The sequence below is a fragment of the Bubalus bubalis genome, chromosome 11 (genome assembly GCF_019923935.1).
Source record: "Bubalus bubalis isolate 160015118507 breed Murrah chromosome 11, NDDB_SH_1, whole genome shotgun sequence".
Lineage (NCBI taxonomy): Eukaryota > Metazoa > Chordata > Mammalia > Artiodactyla > Bovidae > Bubalus > Bubalus bubalis.
Window position 1 is genome coordinate 86,914,457 of NC_059167.1, and position 20,315 is coordinate 86,934,771.

General features: G+C 47.3%; 1 long non-coding RNA gene across 1 annotated transcript in view; it reads right to left on the reverse strand.

Annotated features, from left to right (window-relative positions):
• The window catches only part of LOC123328198, a 46,651-nt gene continuing 26,336 nt past the window's right edge, over positions 1-20,315 (reverse strand). The window contains exons 2-3 of the long non-coding RNA XR_006542987.2: positions 2,302-2,465; positions 1-201 (exon numbers count right to left, since the gene is read on the reverse strand). This is a non-coding gene — a long non-coding RNA (uncharacterized LOC123328198). The remainder of the gene's footprint in view (positions 202-2,301; positions 2,466-20,315) is intronic.

Sequence of the window (20,315 nt, forward strand, 5' to 3'; positions counted from 1 at the left end):
TTACAATTTTTTATTATCTTGGTTTTGTTCTTTTGCTATTTACTTGTGTTGTTTCTGTGTTACGAATCCAAAGCTTCGTGAGGTCCAGATCCTGCTTTCAGTTCACTTCCACACCTCAAGTGTCTGTTGGAGCGGTTGGTGCTTCTGTAGTCATTCAGCATTTATTGAGCTCCTACTAGGTGCCAGGCGCTCTTTCAGGCCCTGGGAACACAGTAGTGAACACATAGGAGAAAATATCGGTCTTCCTGGATCTTATGTTCTAGAGGGGACAGGAGAGGCAGGCGATAGACAATGAACATAAACACAGTGAGGCGCGCGGTGGTTAAAGCTTCACCTCCCAGTGCAAGAGGTGCCGGTTCAATCCCTGGTTGGAGAACTAAGACCCTACATGCCTCTCGCCTAAAAACCCAAAACAAGAAATAGAAGCAATGTTGTAACAAATTCAATAGACTCTTAAAATGGTCCACATCCAAAAAATCTTGTAAAAAACATACCTAATAAGGAAATTACATATAACATTAGAAGGCTACTAGGGCTCTTTCTTGGAGAAGGCAATGGCACCCCACTCCAGCACTCTTGCCTGGAAAATCCCATGGACGGAGGAGCCTGGTGGGCTGCGGTCCATGGGGTCGCGAAGAGTCGGACATGACTGAGCGACTTCCCTTTCACTTTTCACTTTCCTACATTGGAGAAGGAAATGGCAACCCACTCCAGCGTTCTTGCCTGGAGAATCCCAGGGACAGGGGAGCCTGGTGGGCTGCCGTCTATGGGGTCGCACAGAGTCGGACACAACTGAGCAACTTAGCAGCAGCAGCAGGGCTCTTTCTGGGGCTTCCCAGGTGGCACAATGGTAAAGATTCTGCCTGCCAGTGCAGGAGACACAGGTTTCATCCCTAAGTGCAGAAGATCTCCTAGAGGAGGGAATGGCAATTCATTCCAGTGTTCTTGCCTAGGAAATCTCATGGACAGAAGAGCCTGTCGAGCTACAGTCCATAGAGTCGCCAAGAGGTGGACATGACTCAGCATCCACACAGGCATGCAGGTCTCTTTCTAACAACCAAGACTAAAAGCTAAAGAGAAAAGGAGTGTGTGTGTGTGAGTGTGTGTGTGTATTGGGTGTGCAAGGTCAGTTAGCCTGCAGAACATCCTGTGCCCCGTGGCATGGTTCAGTCAGGTGAGTTTGGGTTCTGGCCTGCCTGGCATTCATTCATTTCCCTTTCTTCTAGAAACAGCATCCCAGGTTTTTCAGGGGGACCTCTCCCTACCCCACCAGATATAGGTTCGGTAGGGCTGTCAATCACAGCCTCTGCCTTCTCCCAGTTAACAGGTGGCACTCGACCCAGGCCCTTCTGAACCTGAGTCCTAAAAGGAGAGGAAAAAAGATTTAAAAACAGAAGTGTCTTCATTCTGATGAAATGATTGTTTGTTCATTCCTTCCACCCAGACCCTTGAAGCTGCCCTACTTCCTGTTCTTTCCAATCACATGTCTCACTTTTCCCTTGTTGCTGGCACCGCACCATAGTCCCTCCATGCATTCTTTTCTATTTACGGAAGTTTCTATTGCTTGCGGCCAGAGATCCTTACGCTGATCCACGCTGAATGCATCAGTGCAAACTGATACAACTACAGACCAGTCCTCTTGTTTGTTGGTGGGTGACCTTGGACCTCCACTTCCTTGTCAGTAGAAAGAGGACAATCATAGCATGTTCCTCTCAGGGTTATTGTGAGGATAAAAGCATCTGCATGTCAAAGTGATATCACTTTCTTGGCATCCTCCACATTCTCTTCCTAATCTCTCACACAAGTCCAGGAGGACCTGTGGCAAAGTAGGGACAGCTGGTCCCCACAGAAGTTGCTATGGGAACCCCAGCCACTTGGGCAGCATCTGGTGGCGGGGGGTGCCTGCAGCTGCTGAGGGACTGGCTGTAATGACTCTGCCTTTTGGAGCAGAAAGGCCCAGCTATTCTCTTCCCCACGCGTCCCGTTCTCAGTCACTCAGTTGTATCTGACTCTTTGGGACCCAAGGACTGCAGCCCACTAGGCTCCTCTGACTGTGGAATTTTCCAAGTAAGAATACTGGAGTGGGTTGCCATTTCTTACTCCAGGGGATCTTCCCAACCACAGATCGAACCCGTGTCTCCTGCATCTCCTGCATTGACAGGAAGGAATGCCAATTTTACTTTACTTCTGTGCCACCTAGGAAGCCCCCCACCCCCTACCCCCAGGTCCCAACTCAATTCAATTCACAGAACTGCAAACAGAACATCTGTGCAGCTTGGGGAGACAGGCGGAGGAACATACTTTGTCTAGCTCTCCTCTTCCAGGCTCAGTGGAGGCTGTCAGGGAGAAAGAACATCCCTCAGCTCAGAATTCTTAGACTGGAAACAAGCCTTCAGAAGACATACAGTGTGGACCAGTCCGACAGCAAACCTTCAGTGAGTCAGTTCTGGGAGCGCAGCACCAAACTGGGTAGACAGCAAGAGAGACAGAACATCAGAAAACATGAGTAGAAGGACGTCAGTGAAAATAAAAATAGAAATAAAAAACAACAGCCTCAGTGATCATTTGTGGAGCACTCACCACGTACTTAGCTCAGTTCAGCCGCTCAGTCGTGTCTGACTCTTTGTGACCCCATGAATCTCAGCATGCCAGGCCTCCCTGTCCATCACCAACTCCCCACTCTGCAAAGATTTTTCCATGCATCTCTGTAGCCCATACTGTCAACTCTGCCTGGGGGCATTCCTGGGTCCTTTCATCTCCGTTAGGCTGAGCTCAGAGAAGTTGTAGCACCTGCCTGAGTAGTCCCCAGCCCAGAAAGATCTGAGCTAGTGCCATCTGACGATCATGCAGACCAATTCACGTCTTCACTCACTCCCGGGAGTTGGTTGAGTATTTGCGGGTTTTGGGCTCTGTACTGGATATGCATGGAGTCCCATGGGAGCAGCTCACTTGTACAGAGGTGACGCTGATGGTGGTCAGGGCAAGAGAAAGCAGTAGGACATGACACCAGCAATGCCTTGAACATCAGGATGGAGTGGGGAGACACTGGCTGAGCTGGGTCTTGAAAGGTGGCTCAGCGACAGTTTAGCAAAGGAAAGGGTGGAGGCAGAGGAGGGGATTTCATGTGGTGAGCAGGCGGGGGCGGCTTCTCTCTCGAGTTCCCCTGCTGGAGAGCTGAGCGCCTGGGGCTCCAAGCTGGGGGCTGAAACCAGATTGCAAAGGGCCTTATATGGGATGCCAAATGATTTGAATTACATCTGGTAGGAAAGGGGAGGCCTCTGAAGGGTTTTAAACCAGGGGTGCCGTGGTCAGGTTCGCCTGATACCCAGGCCACCCTGTTCTTGTGTGTGCGTGCCTGTGCGCGAAGTTGCTTTAGTCGTGTCCGATTCTTCGATCCCATGGACTGTATAGCCTGCCAGGCTCCTTTGTTCCATGGGATTCTCCAGGCCAGAATACTGGACCGGGTTGCCATTCCCTTCTCCAGGGGATTTTCCCAGCCCAGGGATTGAACCAGCATCATTTATGTCTCCTGCATTAGCAGACAAGTTGTTTACCACTAGCACCAGCTGAGAAGCCCGCTCTTGTGTGTAGGATAGACTATAGCCTGGACAAGAACACAGCAGAGATCCAGCCAGAATGGATGGGGTTAAAGGGACCGGGACTGTGGTGGGGTGGGGGGGCTTCAGGGGACACTTAGAGACATTTCAGAGATGGAATCAGTAGACTCATTGGCAGGAGGCTAAGGACACAATTGTGTTTCTTACCAGAAACCAGGTGTGTCACTGTAGCGATTGTGTGTGCAGGTGTGTGTCTATCGACGCGTATGTTAGATGCACGCACGCCTGCGTGTGAGGATGCGGTCTGGAGGCACTTTGGGGGCCTTGTATGCTCCTGTGCAGGTAAGCAGCTGTGTGCGCTCAGGCACATCAACATGACTGTATCTGTGTGTCTGTCCTCTGCAAGCCCCTCCCTGGCCCCTCGTTGTGCTCCCGGCTCAGGGCAGGTTTCTGTGTGCCAGGCGCCTCGAGGGACTTAAGCTGCTTTAGAGGCTTCCACTGCTAATGCGAGCTGCATCTTCCATCCCTGTCTGATGCTGCAACAGGAAGCCTGAGGCAGTTCTTCTAAGGGAGCGACGGGGGATGGACAGAAAGAAAGTAAACATCAGGATTAAAACTGTGAACTCACCACGCCCGGGTGCAGCAAACTTCCCCACCAACAGGCTTTGATTTGACAACTGCATTTTCCCCAGGCCAGGATTCCAGGCTGAGAGGGTTCTGGGAAGGGCTTGTGGGAGGGGGCAGGGACTCAACAGCTCAGGGAAATAGGCAGCCAGTAGACCTGCCCCCAGGGGCATGGACAGACTGGAGGGGGTGGGGGGGAGCGCATCCTTTCTTCCCTCCCTCCCTCTCCTCTTTTCTCCTTCCTTCCCTTCTCCTTCCCTAACCGCCATTTCCAGAGGACTCTGAGGCTTCAAACTGACTCCCGTCTGTGTACTATTAATAACTCTGATGCTTAGTGATGATGTGATCGTGGGCACGGAGGCCTCTGTTGTACAAGACAGCTACTCTTCCCTCACGGGGTTGTTTGGATGAGGTCAGCCCAGCTGTGTGTGCACAGCGCAGTGCCAGGACCCTCAGAGGAAGTAGCCGACGGCGGCCGGCACGACTATGTTACTGTTGTTCAGGGATCGATAAGGCCCCTCCCCACCTCATACAACTTCCTCCACATTGATTGTGTACAAAAGGCAGGATGCTCAGAGGGGTTCAGAAGGGCCCACTCTTCCCAGCAAAGGGGTGGGATCCCAGAGAGCTTCCTGGAAGAGATGATTTCTGAGTCTTAAAGGAGGACAGCCGAATTTCACCAATTTCACCAGTGTGAGGCCATCCAGGCCAAGGAGAGAATTCCGCTGAGGTGTGAGAAGGGAGCCACGAGGACCCTGCTGAGCCTCAGGCCTCAGGCCTGTGCAGGAAGCCTGCTTCAGGCTGCAGGGCCAGGCAAGTCCTATGACTGTGCAGCACTCCTGGAAGAATTCAACCAAACCAAAGGCACTGGGGCTGAAGAGTCTCAGAATATCTTTCTAGGCCAAAAGATCTTCTCTACCCAGGTGGCAGGCTGCCCGGGGAGGTGCTCCTTCAGTGAGGGACCTGCTGGGAGGGTTGTGGCAAGCACAGCGGTCAGCCCCTTCAGGAGAGCCTCAGCTGCCCGGGGAAGCCCTGCCCAAGATCCTTCCCTTCCCCCACAGCCCACATCTGGGGACTGACAGAGTATAACCATCTGGCCATTGCAGCCCAAGTCAGGACAACCCTGAGGGGTGGAGAGAAGCTCCAGGGCTTCTCTGAGGAGTCAGCTGAGGCTGTCATGGGCTGAACTCTGTCCAGAGAAGGCCCTGAGCCCAGTGGGGATACTGGAGAAGGAGACAAGAAAGATAAACCAGGGGCCAGAATGTCATGTGGGAAGATATGACCCCCTCAATGGGCAAGACTCCATCTTCTTCATCCCCAGATCTCTAGCCCTTAGCAAAGGAAGTGCCCTGCATTTGCCCAGCAGAAAGCAAGTGGTCATTAGAGTGAGATGAAGTCCAAAAGGCCGTGTAAATGATAATAGCTCCATTTCTCAAGCCTCCAGCAGGAGCCAGGCACATTTACATATTAGCAGCTCATTTAATACAGTTAAGTAGCTTCGATCTGCTGATTTGCTGATGAGACTAGTTTAAGCTGCCCAAGGTCACTAAGTGGAATTCACAGCCAGCTCTGCCTGACTCCCCCTGTGTGCTGCTCCTCATTAGGGGAGCCAGAGACAGTAGCTGTCCAGGGTCTTCGGCAGGCAGCAAGCCCATGCTCTCCCTTCCAGGTGAGGGAGCACAGAGACAGGGTCAGAGGGGCTCTGAGTAAATGGATGGGGATCAAGACGGCACCATTACCCTTATTCTGCCCATAACCTCTCTCATGCTCTGTAGCCTCCTTCTTCCATCCCTTTCTTCCACAAACACTTACTGAGCACCTGCTGTGTCAGGCTCTGTGCTAGCACCAAAGTGAACACAATAGACACAAAAGTCCTGCCTTCACGCAGCCTAGGTTCAAATGATGAACACAGGAGACAGCCATAATCAAGTGACTCCAGGATCAGGAACGGAGGGGTGGTGGAGATATTCCCACACGCTTGCTCTTCCTGCGCTGCTCCCAGCGCAGGAGGAAGCCCAGCATTGGTGCGTTTCTTCTGTTCCCAGAGGCCTTTGTGTTGCTGGGTGAGCCTGGGCTGCAGGCTGCTGTTGCCAAGCACCCAGAAGCCATCCTCCCCTTCCTGGCTTTTGTGAAAACACATCTTTGGAGGAATTATGCTGTGTTGTCTGAAAAGAGGGAGGGTATGGAGGGGGTGAGATGGAAGCAGCTGAAGTAGAAAACTGGGCAGCATCTCCCAAGCAGAAAAGGGTCAGGTTTGGGAGATGGGGACTGTGCCCTGGGGGACCGTGGATGGGAGTGGCCATCGGGGACCCTACTTGTCACACAGATTCCTGACTTTGACAAAGATGCAAACAGTCCCCTACACAGACACACGCACGCACGCACGCACACATGCGTGCGTGCACACTTGGCAGAGACATTGTAGAGATAGACATTACCTGTGGTTTCTGGGGTAGAACATAGGCCAGAGGACCTAGCCTGACCAATGTGGATTCTCAAGGTCCCCTGAGACCTTTGCTCGAGGGTGGGTGGAGCCCCAACATCCAGGGAGATGGAATTTCCCAAACTGGAGACAACGTCCAGTTCCTCACCTGGTTCTCCTCACTTCCTGTTCAGACTCTTTTTCAGACAATTATATTTTGTCCAACCTTCCCCATTGATCCTCCACCCATTCCCTAACTCCAGGGTTGACCTTAGTCCATAATCCATGACTGCTTTTCCAGCATATTCCCCCCTCCAGTGTCTGAGTTGTGGCGACAGGGGTAACACCCTGGGAGCGGTGGGGGTATGAGAATAGCACTGCCCATTGGGAAGCTGTGAGGATTAAATGAGACAACCCATGGGCAGCAGTTCATGCAGCGCCTGGTCCATGGAAAGTGCCCAACAAACATGATCTCTTGTTATTAACGATCTCTCTAGGCAAGGGAAAGCAGTCACGCAGTCATAGAGGCATGGAAGGGCATGGCATGTTCAGTTTGACAACAAACAGTGGGTGCAGATTTTAATCATGCTCAGGGTCCTCTGTTCATGGATTTTTCCAGGCAAGAATACTTGCCAATTCCCTCTCCAGGGGATCTTCCCAATCCAGGGATCAAACCTGCATCTCTGGCTTTGGCAGGCAGATTCTTTACCCCTGAGCCACCAGGGAAGCCCATTTTTTAGGCAGGGATATATATTTTAGAGGGTATGCTGGGCCACAGTGTGGAGGATGGATCTGAGCGGGGAGAGACTCAAGAACGTGCTGTTCCACACCATTGACCCTGGTTGATGAGGACAGCCCTTCAGTATCTGGGTAAGCAACATAAGGAGAAGGAGAGTCCAACCTAATTTCCAACAACATCTCATTTTTAGTGAGTAAGCACCTTTAGAATTATGTTAATTGTTCTGTCAGGGAGGTGATACAGCAGGAAAAGGGGAAAAACCTGTAAAAAGATTACAAAACAGAAAACCCACTGATGTGGCCCTATAGGTGATAGTGATTCACAGAAGCGTCCAAGTTTCTGAAATCCTGACACCTCCCCTCCCATCCCATGCTCCACCCACTCACCCAAGGAGGTCTCTTCCTCAGCTTATGCATTAATTAGGACTCTGTATTGCAAGGAGCAATACAAAACGTTGCTCAAACTGACTTCAACAGTCAAAGGAAGTTATGGCCATGCATCACTGAAAAGCCTAGAAGTATGGATTTCCCAGGTAGCACTAGCGGTAATGAACCCACTGCCAACGCGGCATAAGAGTCGTGGGTTCAATCTGTGGGTCGGGAGGATCCCCTGCAGAAGGAAATGGCAACCCACTCCAGTATTCTTGCCTGGAGAATCCCATGGACAGGGGAACCTGATGGGCTACAGTCCATAGGGTCTCAAAGAGTGGGACATAACTGAACGACTTAGCATGTATGCACGCTAGCTTCTGGTGAAGCTTGATCCAGTGGCTCAAACAATGTCATCTAAGACCCGGTCTCTATATGTCCTGCCTCCTACAATTTAGGTTTCAAACTCAGGCCTCACTTAGGGAGCCTCCAGTAGCTCTAGGCTTTCCATCACAGTTTTAAATGGCTGTACTGGAGCCTGACTTCACATTCTACCCTACTCTTTCCAAGCCAAGGGGGAGTCTTCTAGTAAAAGAATTCCTTTTTCCCCCAAAGCCTCCCTTTCCCTGACATCTCCTTGCTTCCTGTTGGCCCTGAGGGTTTATACACCATCCCTAAATCAGTCAAGGTGAAGGTGGGGGGCTGGCATACACAGTTGTCTAAGGACCCCCCACCCCCACCCCCACCACCACCACCATCACTCAAACCACATGAAAGACAAAGGAGGAAGGTGACTTCCCAAAGGAAACTCCACAAGTAGTGGGGTAGGAGGGCTTCCTTGGTAGGCCAGTGGCTAAGACTCCAAGCTCCCAATGTAGGGGCCGGGGTTCAATCCCTGGTCAGGGAACTAGATCTCACATACCAAAACTAAGAGTATGCAAGCCAGAAGATCCTGTGTGCCACAACTAAGACTTGGCATAGCCAAAAGTAAGTGCTGTTTTAAAAAAAAGAAGTGGGGCACGGACGCAGGGCCGCTGTGATTTCACTTCCTCTGTGTGTTCCCCTTCCTCTCCACGCCGTTCCCCCCAGACCTGGGGTTCCCATCCTTTACGCATAGGGCCTCCCAGGGCTGTCCTCGGTCTTCTCTCTCTCAAGCTGTCTCTTCCACCTTCCCTGACTAACCATTTATTGAGGAACTTGATTCCCCACGACCATTCTAGATGTCACTCCTGTGCCATGAAACTCTAGACCCAGCTACCACTGGCCTGCCCGCTTGGAGGTGGCCCAGAACCCCACGGTTGGGTCTGAATCCCAGCTCATTCTCGTTCCCGTCAACCTGTTTCCTGTCTGCGTTCTTGATCTCCGGTGGCCTCAGCCTGCAGCCATTTGAAGCAGGATTTCAGTTCCCAGCCAGAGACTGAAATCAGGCCACGACACGAGAGCACTGAATCCTAACCACTAGACCACAAGAGAACAGTGACCAGTGGCAAGGCCCAGGCCCTTCGGCTTTGTTGAAATGAATTCCCACAAAGGTGAAAAGTAGTGAAACAAGTTGTGCTGATTAAGAGGAAAAAGGGTACATGTGTATAGACACTTGGGTGCGCTCAGAGAGTCTTGTCCTCAGGGCAGTTTGAATCACTTTTATGGGTCATTTATTCTGGGTTTTCTTTGACCAGTCATCTTGCTTTGCCTGGTTCTTCGTCTATCTTCGAAGTTCGTACTTCGTCTATCTCAGGGTCCTCCCATGTGTGTGCATGTATCTCTTAGCCAAGATGGATTTCAGCAAAGAGGCGTATGGGTAGGTTGACATCACTGACTATGAGGTGACGCCTCCTCTGTTTTGACCACCAAGGGACTTTTCAGAGGACGTGTAGTCAGGAAGGTCTCCTTGACCTTGAGAATAAGAGACATGTGGTCTCTTATCTGGGTCGGGCTTAGCTTCTCCTCCTCTTCATCTTGGAGTATCTGTCCACAGGGGCAAACTCTGGCTACTCAGCCTGGGGTCCAGCTATCTCCTGCCACATTCTCACCCTCATCACTGAGCTGGATCATCCCTGACCCCTTCCCTCCCTCATGGCCCAAATTTCATCAAGCCCCAGGCCATAAATCTCTCTAGATTCCATCTCCCTTTTTTGTAGCTCTACTGCCCTGCTCATGTTAGGTATTCAGGAAGTCCTAGGTGACCACTGGTCTCTATTTTAGCCAAGGCGCCATCCCCCATGCAGAAGACCTGCTCACTGCTCCTTTCATCCCCTTTGTGAATGATAAATATGGTCTGCATATCAGCAAACAAAGGATATGCAGCCACCAAGCCATCACATTACAGCTGCCCTGATGGTCCACGCTGAGGAGACCCTGGATAAAAAAGCACAGGATACTGGCCCCAGAGAGCTGAGGTGCGTATCAAAGGAATGATGTCAGTGAGCCCAGACTCTTGCATCTTCCCATACATAGAAAAGCACTAAATCCCTTAACTGGATATATCTAGTTTTCCTTAATTAACAGTAAATTTTTGATGTTCCAACTATCTGGTGCCTGTTGCAAAAACTCCTATGTATCCTGACTCCCCTCTTGCCTCTTTGGAGCAGTTTTTCCAAGTTATCTGAGATGCTCAGACATTATCTGAGGGGCTTAAGTCCTCAGTTTTGTCCACTGAATACAACAAAGCTCTCTGGTTGCAAAGGCTGGGGCTGAGGGGAGGGAGAGGGATGGACTGAGAGTCTGGGATTGGTATGCAAACTATTACGTTTTAAATGGATAAAAAAACAAGCTCCTACTGTATAGCACAGGGAACTATCAATATCCTGTGGTAAACCTTAATGAAAAAGAATATAAAAAAAGAATGTACATGCATATGTGTAACTGTATAGCAGAGATTGGCATAATATTATAAATCAACTATACTGCAATAAAAACAAATAAGATTGACAACGGCAATGACAAAAACCCCCAAACAAACCCAAAACCTCATAACTCTCAACTCTTAGGTTGTACTTTTTTTTTTCAGTTGACACCTTGTGGCTTTGTCCTGAGGTCAGGGTCTATGTCATGGACACTGCTGTACTGATCAGAGCCCAGGACAGTGCCAGGTACTTAAAGACTTCTACCAAAGTGTGTGGATAGAACAAATAAATGGATGAATGATCAAAAAAAGTAAGGGAATTCTTCTCGGGGAAAAAGAAGCAACCTCCCCGAAGGCCTGGGGAACAGGAGGTGACTCTGACCAACCACTGGAGAAGGGAATGGAAACCACTTTAGTATTCTTGCATTGAGAACCCCAGGAACAGTATGAAAAGGCAAACAGATATGACACTGAAAGATCAACTCCCTAGGTCAGGAGGTGCCCAATATGCTACAGGAGAAGAGGGAAGAAATAGCTCCAGAAAGAGTGAAGAGATGGAGCCAAAGTGAAAAAAACACCCAGTGGTGTATGTGACTGGTGATGGAAGTAAACTCCGATGCTGTAAAGAACAATACTGCACAGGAACCTGGACTATTAGGTCCGTGAATCAAGGCAAATTGGAAGTGGTCAAACAAGATGGCAAGAGTGAGCATCAACATTTTAGGAATCAGTGAATTAAATGGACTGGAAGGGGTGGATTTAATTCAGGTGACCATTATGTCTACTACTGTGGGCAAGAATCCCTTAGAAGAAATGGAGTGGCCATCATAGTCAACAAAAGAGTGTGAAATGCAGTATTTGGGTGCAATCTCCAAAGTGACAGAATGATCTCTGATTGTTTCCAAGTCAAACCATTCAATATCACAGTAATCCAAGTCTATGCCCCAACCACTAATGCCAAAAAACCTAAAGTTGAACAGTTCTATGAAGACCTACAAGACCTTTTAGAACTAACACCCAAAAAAGACATCCTATTCATCATAGGGGACTGGAATGCAAAAATAGGAAGTCAAGAGATACCTAGAGTAACAGGCAAGTTTGGTCTTGGAGTACAAAATTAAACAGGGCAAAGGCTAACAGAGTTTTGCCAAGAGAATGCCCTGGTCACAGCAAACACCCTCTTCCAACAACACAAGAGATGACTCTACACACGGACATCACCAGATGGTCAACACTGAAATCAGATTGATTATATTCTTTGCAGCCAAAGAAGGAGAAGCTCTATACAGTCAGCAAAAATAAGACCAGGAGCTGACTGTGGCTCAGATCATGAACTCCTTATTGCCAAATTCAGGCTGAAATTGAAAGTAGGCAAAACCACTAGACCATTCAGGTATGACTTAAATCAAATCCCTTACGATTATACAGTGGAAGTGACAAATAGATTCAAAAGATTAGATCTGATAGACAGAGTGCCTGAAGAACTATGGACAGAGGTTTGTGAGATTGTACAGGAGGCAGTGATCAAGACCATCTCCCAGAAAAAGAATGCAAAATGGTTGTCTGAGGAGGCCTTACAAATAGCTGAGAAAAGGAGAGAAGCTAAAGGCAAAGGAGAAAAGGAAAGATAACCCATCTGAATACAGAGTTCCAAAGAATAGCAAGGAGAGATAAGAAAGCCTTCCTAAGTGATCAATGCAAAGAAATAGAGGAAAACAATAGAGTGGGAAAGACTAGAGATCTCTTAAAGAAAATTAGAGATACCAAGGGAACATTTCATGCAAAGATGGGCACACCAAAGGACAGAAATGGTATGGGCCTAACAGAGGGAGAAGATACTAAGAAGAGGTGGCAAGAATACACAGAAGAATTATACAAAAAGATCTTCATCACCCAGATAACCAAGATGGTGTCACCAGTCACCTAGAGCTAGACATCCTGGAGTACAAAGTCAAGTGGGCCTTAGGAAGCATCACTACAAACAATGCTAGTGGAGGTGATGGAATTCCAGTTCAGCTATTTCAAATCCTAAAAGATTATGCTTTGAAAGTTCTGCACTCAATATGCCAGCAAATTTGGAAAACTCAGCAGTGGCCACAGGACTGGAAAAAGTCAGTTTTCATTCCAATCCCAAAGAAAGGCAATGCTAAAGAATGTTCAAACTACCGCACAATTGTACTCATCTCACACTCTAACAAAGTAATGCTCAAAATTCTCCAACTGAGGCTTCAACAGTACATAAAACTGAGAAGTTCCAGATGTTCAAGCTGGCTTTAGAAAAGGCAGAGGAACCAGAGATCAAATTGCCAACATCCACTGGATCATCGAAAAAGCAAGACAGTTCCAGAAAAAACCCTCTTCTGCTTTATTGACTACACCAAAGCCTTTGACTGTGTGGATCACAACAAACTGGAGAATTCTTAAAGAGATGGGAATACCAGACCACCTTACCTGCCTCCTGAGAAATCTGTATTCAGGTCAAGAAGCAACAGTTAGAATCAGACACAGAACAGTGGACAGGTTCCAAATTGGGAAAGGAGTTCATCAAGGCTGGATATTGTCACCCTGCTTATTTAACTTATATGCAGTGCACATCATGCAAAATGCTGGGCTGGATGAAGCACAACCTGAAATCAAGATTGCCGGGAGAAATATCAATAACCTCAAAATATGCAGATGACACCATCTTTATGGCAGAAAGTGAAGAGGAACTAAAGAGCCTCTTGATTAAAGTGAAAGAGGAGAGTGAAAAATCTGGCTTAAAACTCAGCATTCAAAAAATGAAGATCATGGCATCCTGTCCCATCACTTCATGGAAAATAGATGGGGAAGCAATGGAAACAGTGACAGACTTTATTTTCTTGGACTCCAAAATTACTGCAAATGTTGACTGCAGCCAAACATGCTTGCTCCTTGGAAGAAAAGCTATGAACAACCTAGAGAGCATATTAAAAAGCAGAGACGTTACTTTGCCAAGAAAGGTTGATTGAGCCAAAGCTATGGTTTCCCCAGTAGTCATGTATGGATGTGAGAGTTGGATCATAGAGAAAGCTGAGCGCCGAAGAATTGATGCTTTTGAACTGTGGTGTTGGAGAAGACTAGAGAGTCTCTTGGATGGCAAGGAGATCCAACCAGTTCATCCTAAAGGAAATCAGTCCAGAATATTCACTGGAATAGGACTGATGCTGAAGCTGAAGCTCCAATACTTTGGCCACCTGATGTGAAGAACTGACTCATTGGAAAAGACCCTGACACTGGGGAAGATTGAAGGCAGGAGGAGATGGGGATGACAGAGGATGAGAAGGTGGGATTGCATCACCAACTTGATATACATGAGTTTGAGCCATCTCCAGGAGTTCGTGATGAACAGCAAAGCCTGGTGTGCTGCAGTCCATGGGGGTCACAAACAGTCAGACATGACTGAGCAAGTGAACTGAACTGAGCTGACCAATCACATGTGGGGCCTCCAGCAATTGAAACCCACCTCACACATGTTTAACACTAAGAGGGCTGCCCGCCCCCCCGCCATGGTCAGGACACTACAGAGGCACTTCTGGTGGGAGGTGGCCACCCTAGCAAAGGATTCCTAAAGACCCTTCGATTCCAAGAGCTCAGCTTTTCCTCTCAGCTCAGTACAGTTGGCCCCCGGTACCACCTGGAGCAGCTATAAGTTGGACTGCTCCATTTCTTGTTTGAATTCATCAGAAAACTAGCACATTGACACGGGGCCCTGGGAACAAAGTGGGCTTGTTTTTGCCCCACCTTGGTCACACTCGGGGCGTGGACAAGTAGGCTAAAGACACCTAGGATTTCAGTTACTGCAGCAACAATCAAGTTTCATCAGGGAGAAAGCAAAATGTGCCTGCTGGGCTCTAAAGACTCACAATGTTTATGAACCTTCTGTGACCTGGCAGAGACGGCAAGTGGTGGCAAACACACAAATGTGGAAATATGAATAGGTGTGTGGCTTCGTGACTTGGTTTTCTCTACGAGGTTGCTGTACTTTTATAGCGAAGACTTGCTCTTACCTCTCTCCTGTTAAACAAAGCCTCCTTCAGCCCTTGACAGGCTTGGAAAGAAAGACAAGGAAGGAGAAGAAAACTTGGTTTTGTTGTGTTCTTGCCTGGGGTGATCCCTGGGTATTCCTAAATATGATCTTGTTTAAGCCTCATCATAACCCCCAAAACAAGCATTTTCATCATCCCAATTTTACAGAAGAGACAAAGGCCCAGAGAAGTCTCCTGGCTTGCCCAGAGGTTGAATGATTAGGGAGTGGCAACACCGGCCCCGCAGGCAGGCACGTGTGTGTGCTCAGCTGTGTCCAACTCTTTGCGACCCCCATGGACTGTAGCCCTCCAGGCTCCTCTGTCCATGGGATTTCCCAGGCAAGAATACTGGAGTGGGTTGCCATTTCCTCCTCTAGAGGATCTTTTCTTCCCGCACTTATTGTGCTGGTTGAACTCTTTTTTTTTTTTTTTTTAATACAAAGAGGTACCAAGAAGCAAACCAAAAATGAGTTAAAATCTCCTTGGTCAAATCAGCTTTCTTTGACATTAAAAAAAAATCATTAAATATACTTATTTCATCATTTTATAATATATACATGTATCAAATCATTATGTTATACACCTAAAATGAATACAATGTTATATCAATTATATCTCAATAAAATTAGAAAAAAATATAAATTTAGAAAATGCAAGCAACAGGAAATTTTAAAAATTAAATGCTCTTCCCCTGTATTCCTCTCCCAAAGGCAATCTTCCCAACATTTTCTTGGGATTCCTTCCAGTAAAAAAGAACATATGTAATCTGATATGTATGACTCAATTTTGTTTTTACACAAATGGAGTCTCCTGATACTCCTGCAGCTTACTCTTTTTTTTTTATTGTTTTTGACCCAGTAACCCATCTGAGAGAATCTTTCCATTTCAGCACAAAGCCATCCACCTTTCTTTTGCTGAACATGTAGGGTTCATATTCTTTGCTCATTGGCAAATCTGATTTGGGATCTTTTTCTTATCAGACTCTCTATAAATTGGTCAGTTCTTGGTCAACTTTATATGCTCCAAATGTTTCCCTTGTTTTTTACTGTTTAATTTCAAATCCATGGAGCTCTTTCTTGTTTCTAGAGGTAGTTCGGACGATTGGCTCACATGGACTGTGGGCATGGCGGAGGGGAGCTGTATTGCTTTTCTATTGCTGCTGCAACAAATCTCCACAGATTTAGTGGCTTAAAACAAATCAAATGTAGTGACTTACAGTTCAGGAGTCTGGATGCCTAAATAGTGTCACGGGGCTGTGATCCTCCTTGAGGCTGGGGTAGAGGTGCAGGGCGTGGGGAGAATCCACTCCTTCACCTTTCCCAACTTCCAGAGATCACCTTGCTTATGGTCCTTTCCTCCACCTTTGAACCCAGCAACGTAGCATCTTCTTTCCTCTCAGGCTTCTGTTCCCATCCTTTCATCTTTTCTCTCTCTGAGATGCTTATCACCTCTTTATAAGGATCCTTGTCATTGCATTGGGCCATCTAGATAATCCAGGGTAATCTCCCCATCTCAAAACCATTAATTTAATCACATATGCACAAATTTCAGGCATTAGGACAGAGAATCTTTGGGATGGGGACAGGAGGAATTATTCAGAGAAAGGGAAGAGGGAGGAAGAAGCAATAGTATTGCTCCAAAGCAAAAGCACAGCTCTCCCTCCATCTCCAGAACTCGGGAACGCTCTATACTTGGTGTGACCTAAGCCTCATCACAGACCTCTTCTTGCAACCCTACCTAAACAGAGACACCCTTACTCTTCAAGGCTTGTCACATCACCATGTCTGTTTCCTATCTGCCTGCCTGCCATAGGGCATAGGAACAGGTTATGGAAAGCAGACACCTGTGTTAGGAAATTAACTCCCCCAGCTGAGTCTTCCCCCCGTCACCAGATTATAAGCTCCTGGAAGCCAGGGGTCAAAGCCTAGGCTTTTGTTCAGGGACTTCCCTGGTGGTCCAATGGTTAAAACTCCATTCTCCCAGTATGGGGGCCCGGGGTTCCATCCCTGGTCAGGAAACTAGATCCCACATGCCACAACTAAGAGTTCACATGCTGCAACCAGAGCAACTAAAGATCCCATGTGCTGCAACGGAGACCTGGCACAGCCAAATAAATAACTTTTTTTTTTTAATATTCGTTTTTAGGCTGTTGTTGCAGCTCAGCACCTTGAATGCGATTGGAAAGAAAAGGAAGGAAAAAAGGAAGCGGTATGGGGGATGTTGGGGGTGAGGGTGGGGGCAGCTGCTTCTCCCAGGCCCAGCAGCTCTCCCTGCTAAGTCCTGGGCCAACGCACTCTCTCCCTCATCACCTGGGTTCCCCCTCCCCTGGGGCCCAGCTTGACTCCACTAGCCCCTTGGGTGACTGGGTCTTCTCAGAGGACAGAGCCCGTAGGCAGGTCCTGGAGCCACCTGCGAGCAAAGACCTTGCAGGAAGATCATGCCCTGTTTTCTACTTAGGTGAACGATGGAAACACGAGAGCAATAAAAACATTTACCATGCAGTTGAAGCTCTTTGGGGATTCTGCTGGGAGCAGGATGAGGGGAGCAATGGGCAGTTCCCGAGGTGGGAAGGAAGTTCTGCTATTGTGTCTTGTTCAGGTACTTCATCTCAGAGGCAGGGGAGTTGACAGAATGACTTCTCAACATTTCTTCCAGCCTGACACAGTCATAACCTCTACACCCCCACCCCTGCAAAGCTGCCTCAGGCCTCTTAACCTCCAGCCTTGAGACTCCTTGGGCAGATGGCCATGGAATTTTTTACCTCATGATTGCAAAAATAGCACATACCTCTTAAAATGACAAACTCAGAAAAACACAAATAAGCAGGAAAATATGATAGCCATAATCCAGATATTCAGCAGGAACCGTAGTTTCCATTTAAGCCTATTTCCTTTTGTGAATTTGTAAGTCCTGTAAAAGGCTTCTTTCTGGAGTCTTCTGGGAGTTCAGTTCAGTTACTCAGTCATGTCCAAATCTTTGCAACCCCATTGATAGCAGCACACCAGGCCTCCCTGTTCATCACCAACTCCCGGAGTTTACTCAAACTCATGTCCATTGAGTCAGTGATGCCATCCAACCATCTCATCCTCTGTCATCCCCTTCTCCCACCTTCAATCTTTCCCAGCATCAGGGTCTTTTCAAACGAGTCAGCTCTTCGCATGAGGTGGCCAAAGTATTGGAGTTTCAGCTTCAGTCCTTCCAATGAATATTCAGGACTGATTTCCTTTAGGATGGACAGATTGGATCTCCTTGCAGTCCAAGGGATTCTCAAGAGTCTTCTCCAACACCACATATCAAAAGCAACAATTCTTCAATGCTCAGCTTTCTTTATGATCCACCTCTCACATCCATACATGACTACTGGAAAAACCATACCTTTGACTAGATGGACCTTTGTTGGCAAAGTAATGTCTCTGCTTCTTAATATGCTGTCTAGGTTGGTCATAACTTTCCTTCCAAAGAGTAAGTGTCTTTTAATTTCATGGCTGCAGTCACCATCTGCAGTGATTTTGGAGCCCCCCAAAATAAAGTCTATCATTATTTCCACTGTTTGCCCATCTATTTGCTGTGAAGTGATGGGACCAGATGCAATGATCTTAGTTTTCTGAATGTTCAGTTTTAAGCCAACTTTTTCACTCTCTTCTTTCACTTTCATCAAGAGGCTCTTTAGTTCCTCACTTTCTTCCATAAGGGTGGTGTCATCTGCATATCTGAGGTTATTGATATTTCTCCCAGCAATCTTGGTTCCAGCTTGTGCTTCTTCCAGCCCAGCATTTCTCATGATGTACTCTGCATAGAAGTTAAATAAGCAGGGTGACAATATACAGCCTTGACGTACTCCTTTTCCTATTTGGAACCAATCTGTTGTTCCATGTTCAGTTCTAACTGTTGCTTACTGATCTGCATACAGATTTCTCAAGAAGCAGGTCAGGTGGTCTGGTATTCCCATCTCTTTCAGAATTTTCCAATTTGTTGTGATCCACACAGTCAAAGGCTTTGGCATAGTCAATAAAGCAGAAATAGATGTTTTTCTGGAACTCTCTTGGTTTTTCTATGATCCAACGGATGTTGGCAATTTGATCTCTGGTTCCTGTGCCTTTTCTAAATCCACCTTGAACATCTGGAAGTTCATGGTTCATGTATTGTTGAAGCCTGGCTTGGAAAATTTTGAGCATTACTCTACGAGTGTGTGAGATGAGTACAATTGTGCAGTAGTTTGAGCATTCTTTGGCATTGCCTTTCTTTGGGACTGAAATGAAAACTGACCTTTTCCAGTCCTGTGGCCACTGCAGAGTTTTCCAAATTTGCTGGCATATCAAGTGCAGCATCATCTTTTCTGATTTGAAATAGCTCAACTGGAATTCTATCACCTCCACTAACTTTGTTTGTAGTGATGCTTTCTAAGGCCCACTTGACTTTGCATTCCAGGATGTCTGGCTCTAGGTGAGTGATCATACCATCGTGATTATCCAGAAGACCGTGAGGAGATACCCAATGTGTCTTCTGGGAAGAGGGTATCAATAGACCAACTGGCTACCTCTGTGTGTCCCCAGTGACATGTGCTGCTTTCATCCCACCCCCCACCACTCGGCATGGGCTTACACAACCTTCCTCTGAAGTGCCCCTGGGCCCTTAGGGAAGATTTCAGCTCCATACTGAATGAGAACAGATCTGGGGTTCTATTTGGCGGGGGTGGGAGGGAAGGTAGAGTAGGCTATTGCATGAACTGCCCCAAAGTCTCCTACTTGGAGAGGAGACCTCTTGACCCCTTTCCTCTCTTCCTGTTGCCCCTCTGACCTCCTTCTGCTCAGAAATCCAGCTTATCCTCTTCTGGGAACGACCTCTCTTCCTCAAATGAGGAATTCTTAAAACTACTCCTATGTCTCCCGCATTCCCAGCCTCTGGCTTCAAATGACCAGGTCTTTTCCCAAGCTGTCAGCTGTTTCTGCTCCAGAGAGGAAAAGCTGGTTTTCCTGGGAGGTAGTGTGCAGGGGGCAAAGGGGAGCCCTGTGTTCTGGGGTGCAAGTGTGGGAGGCAGGGAATGGGGGTGGTCTTCCATATAGCTGCTTCACCCAACAGTACCTCTAAGAAAGAACCTACCTCCCTACACCAAGACTAATTTCTTCCAGGAAAAAAACCCCACAACCATACAAATAATATTTGACCCACATAAGAAATTAATATTCTTCCCATTACTGTACTAGTAACTCTATTTCCTGTGAGCAAACACCCTGACCTTATTAGCCCAAGAGAACATTTACCTTCTCTCTGTCAAGGTTAGATGACAAGATATCCTTCATTAACTTGACAAAAAAGCATATGGCTTTAATTGCTTGGAAGAGAAATAGGGGTGGGTGTGGGGCGATGGCAAGAGCAGGGTGACAAGTCTCCTTTCACTCTATCACACATATCTTTAACAGACTTGAAATCATAACAGTTGTGTAGCCTGCTTTTTTTTTTTTTTTTTTGCAATATGGTAAGCATTCTCCCACATTTTAAAACCCTCTCTAAATACATTATCTTACATAAACCCCATTTTAAACGATGGTAAAACATTCCACTGTAGAGCAGAGCACAGAGTGGAATTTTTAGGGGAAGAAAGTCAATGTTTCCGGATTATTCTTGCTAAAATAAATCCTTATGAAGCCTAATAACTAGCTTAGGAATGGCTGGAGACTTTCCAAAGAAATTGCTAATGGGGAACAGCCTTTTTAGAT